This window comes from Arachis duranensis, chromosome 5 (genome assembly GCF_000817695.3).
Source record: "Arachis duranensis cultivar V14167 chromosome 5, aradu.V14167.gnm2.J7QH, whole genome shotgun sequence".
Taxonomy (NCBI): Eukaryota; Viridiplantae; Streptophyta; class Magnoliopsida; order Fabales; family Fabaceae; genus Arachis; species Arachis duranensis.
Genome location: NC_029776.3, coordinates 45,155,279 through 45,160,226, shown reverse-complemented (window position 1 = coordinate 45,160,226; position 4,948 = coordinate 45,155,279).

Below are 4,948 nucleotides of genomic sequence, written 5' to 3'. Positions count from 1 at the left end.
ACTTGGAGGTGAGGTTGTATAATTGAGAGGTGATGGCTCTTGATGAATGGGGTATGAATGAGTGAAATCTCTTTGATTATGATCTTCCCAGCCACAACTTGAGTAGTGATCAATTTCACCAAAATATGGATCATTTTGTGGCTCTGGAAAGTACCCCATTTCATGTTCTTGATACTCCCACCCACCATGAGCATAGTAAAGTGAATCATTATGGGGTGGTGGAGAGTTTCCCATGAAATTTTATTGCCTAAAATATGATGGATGCTCCTTTCTTTCCTGCAGAAAGCTCTGTCTCAAACAATAATCACCAAAAGATGATGGATGCGCTCTGTCTCAAACAATAATCACCAAAAGATGATGGATGCTCGTTTCTTTCCTACAGAAAGCTCTGTCTCAAACAATAATCACCAAAAGAAATTGGAATCTCCATTGTCACAGATGAGGAAATTCCCAGTGAGGCAATATCACAAACAGTTAGTGGGTTAGTGAATTGAATCGTAAATAACACAAAAAAACTAAGAAACAGGGTGAAGGAAAGAAATTAACTAAGACAGAAAGTAAATTACTTAAACAGAAAATTAAAGCAAACAAAATAAAAATACTCAATCTAGTGATCCTCTAATTTAATCATTGTCGATGCACAATCAATCCCCGGCAACGGCGCCATAAACTTGATCGGGGTAAAACTTGTCTCTCAACAAATTCCCATTCGGCAAGTGTACTGAATTTGTCGTCAAGTAAAAACTCACAATAGAGTGAGGTCGAATCCCACAGGGATTGATTGATCAAGTAACTTTAATTAGAGGAGTGTTCTAGTTGAGCGAATCCATGAATACAGTTGATAATTGCAGAAATTAAAATGGCATGAAAGTAAATGACTGAAAGTAAATTGCAGAATTGTAAATGGGAATGGGAGAATTGCTCATAAAAGTAAATTGCAGAAATTAAAGAGAATGGGTAAGATCAGTGGGGAAATTGCTCATAAAAGTAAATTGCAGAAAATAAAGAGAATGGGGAAGATCAGAAATGGGGAGTTCATTGGGCTTAGGAGATGTTGCATTCTCCGGATCAATTTCATTTTTATCTCTTCCTCAATCAATGCACTCATTGATCTCCTTGGTAATCTTAAGTGATTGAATCACAATTTCTTGCAATTCAATCTCTCAAATCTTGATCAATAGCCAATTCCTTGGTCAATTGCTCATGAGAAGAGATGAAGTGTGGTCACTGATTATACCACGTGCACTTCCCAAATCAAATGCTTAGAGGGTTATAGCCACATACCCATCCACACTCAATTTGGTCCAGCATGAGAAAGCATTTCTAGCTAATCTCTTCATTCCTCTTTCAAGGATCCAAAGAGATCCATGTTTGAATAGCTTCTTTTCCAAGATAACTATCCAATTAGATGAAGATCGAAAGCTTTCAAGTAAAATCAAAAGGAAAGATAGAAGAAGAATAAGAAAATTAGTATTTATCCATCAAATTACAACAGAGCTCCCTAACCCAATGAAAGGGGTTTAGTTGTTCATAGCTCTAGAAATCAAAATCAAAGATGGTGTGTGAAGGGGGGGGAGTCCGAAGACCCCTCGTCAATCCCCCATTCCAGAATGCTTTCAATGTAAAGACTAAGGCCTTTATATAGGCTCTCCTCAATTACAAAATGAAATTAAAAGCAAATTACAATTAAATGAAAATTCCTATTCTAGATGCTTCTTGTAGTCTTGATTGGTTGACAATTGTGGGCTTGCTTGCTTGGGCTTTGAAGTGGACTTGAGAGAGAAGTGAGTCAAGTTGAGGTCCAGGTGCTAAAGTTAGTGCTAAAGTTAGCCACACTAACGCTAAGTGTGGCGTTAGTGCTAAAGTTATTATGGCTAACGTTGCACTTGCTGCCCAGTTGGTGTTTTTGGGGCTTAAAAGATGCCTCTTGTTTGTGCTCCAATTTCATGCCCACTATAGAGTATTATATATCGTTGGAAAGCTCTGAATGTCATCTTTCTAACGCAACTGGAATCACCTCAATTGGACCTCTTTAGCTCAAGTAATGCACCTTTGAAGTGGACATGGTCGCTGGCATGGTCGCCAACGTTAATGAAAATGTTGAGTCTCAATAATGCCAGCGATTTCCCGTATTTGAAGCTCAAACTTAGTGTCCACCCCATACTATTATATATTTTTGGAAATCCCTGGATGTCTACTTTCCAATGCCTTTGGAAGCGCATCATTTGGAGCTCTACAACTCGAGTTATACTTCTTGGAAGGTGAAGAGGTCAGTTGGCCTTAAATCAGGTTGATACCATGTTCATCATTGCACTTTCGGGGCAGGTTTACTCCCTCAACTTTAGTGTCAACCATGTAGTGCCATATATGCTTGGAAAGCTTTGGAATCATACTTTCCAATGCCACTGGAATCACCTCATTTGGAGCTTTGTGGCTCAAGTTATGCATGTTTGAGGAAGGCATGGTCAGGCTGCCAGGTGGGACTTTTGCCCACGTTAACTTCCACGTTAACTGAGTTAACGTGGGAGTTAACGTGGCTCATTGTGGCTTGTGTGGCTCCTTCCAACGTTAGTGACAATGTTGAGTGTCACTAACGTTGGCCATAACCTTCTTTCATCCACGTTAGCTTCCACGTTAACTAAGTTAACGTGGAAATTAACGTGGCTTCCTTGGGGGTTGTCTGGTTGCTTTCAACGTTAGTGACAATGTTAGGTGTCACTAACGTTGTCGACAATCCTTTCCTCTTACGTTAGCTCCCATTAGAGGCCACGTTAACTAAGTTAACGTGGACTCTAATGTGGCCACTTATGAGCTTGGTCCAACGTTAGTGATAATGTTAAGTGTCACTAACGTTGGCTCCATTTCCTTTCTTCAAAGTTAATGCCACTAATGTTCCAACTTTCTTTCCTTCCACGTTAGTGCCCACGTTAGTGTAACTAACGTAGCCACTAACGTGGCTCTTTTCTGCTTCTTTTTGCCTGAAATCAAACAAACAGAGTGCATCAAAGTCTTGCTTTTAATAATGGGATCATGCATCATCCAATTTATCATATAATTCATGCAAAATCCTCATGAAATCATGTAAAGTACACAATGTATACTTGAATCAAGAAGTAAGTGAAATTCTACCCAAAACTAGCTTATTTCCTAAGAAAATGCATGAAACTACCTTAAAAACAGTGAAGAAAAGGTCAGTGAAACTGGCCAAAATGCCCTGGCATCAAATTCCAACCACTGTAATAATGCTTTTATCTGCTAACACAAAACGAGTTGTCGACCTTTTTAAGGGAGGGAGTCTCAAAGCATCATATATAGACAAAGGCATAATACTCATGCATGCTCTTAAATCACACATGTAGTTATAAAATATTACACCTCCAATGGTACAGTTAACCATGCATGGACCTGGGTCACTACATTTTTCAGGTATACCCCCCACTAAAGCAGATATGGAACTACCTAAAGGAATAGTTTCTAATTCATTAATCTTATCCTTATGCATGCACAAATCCTTTAGAAACTTCGCATATTTAGGTACTTGTTGAATAACATCAAAAAGGGGAACAGTTACCTCAACCTTTTTGAAGATTTCTATTATTTTGGGATTGAGTTCCATCCGCTTTTTGGGCTTCCTTGCAAGGTGTAGAAATGGAATAGGGATGGCGTCTCTGGTAGCTTTAGCTTCTTCTGGTGCGCCATTCTCTGGTTGAGTTGCTTCTTCTTCAACCATGTCTCGTACTTCATCTTCCTCTTCAACATCCTCCACTTCAACCATGTCCTCAGCTGGGCGTGTTCTTGTGGCTTTGGCTCCTCATGATTCCTCTCTTGCAGTGTGGTTCCGGATCTCAAGGTGATGGCATTGATGCCACCCTTGGGGTTGGATAAGGGTTGAGAAGGAATTCCACTGGAGCTTGAAGGCTGCTTGTTGGGAGTGTTCATTGATCCAATCTGTGAGGCAAGAGCTTGTACAGCTGAGGTCAGACCGTTTAAGGTGGAGTTAAGTGTGCTCTCCATGGCCTTTTGTCTTTACTCATTGGACTGAAGCAATTCATCATTAGAAGAAGAAGGGGGGGTAAGTAATCTGAGGGGTCTGCTGAGACGCTTGGGACTGCCTTAGGTGAGGTGCTCTGCAAGGCTGGTTCTGGTTCTACTGTTGATAGGGAGGATTCTGCTGATACCAGTTTTGCTGGTTGTTATTATTATTCCACCTCTGATTTCCTTGGTTGTCTCTGCCTCCTCTATTATGGTTGTCCCTCCAGCCTTGGTTGGAATTATCTCTCTACCCTTGGTTGGAGTTGTCTTGCCAACCTTGGTTAAAGTTCCTACCTTGGTTATAGCTAGTTGCCACCTTGTTGATAGTATCCTTGATTCAGGCGGTCATAGAAATTGTGAGTAGCTGCCAAGGTGTTGTCCTCATGTTGGAGCTATGGACACTCATCAGTGTAATGACTATAATCAGCACATATTCCGCATACTCTCTGAGGAACATGTTGTTGACTATGTTGTGGTGATGGGGGTTGAGATTGTTGCTAGCTCAGATGTATCTGTGTTAGTAGGTTGGTCATCTCACATAGACTCTGTGTGAGAGCCGTAGTCTCGGCGCTAGAGGAAACCTCTGCAACAGCCTTGGTATGGTTGTTCCTGTGCCTGTGATTCCGAGCGGAGTCAGCTAGGTCACTGATAAGTTGCCACGCTTCCTCCACGGTCTTGTACTTTTTCAGAGAACCGTTACTCGCACCATCCAATGTAGTCTTATTCTGAGGCTTCATGCCTTGTGTGAAGTAGCTGATCAACACCAACTTGTCAGTCATGTGATAGGGGCATGCATCTAGGAGGTTATTGAAGCGCTCCCAATACTCATAAAGAGTCTCTAATTTTCCTTGAATAATGCAGGAAATTTCTTTCCTCAATCTATCAGTAACTTCAGTTGGAAAGTATTTTTCTAAGA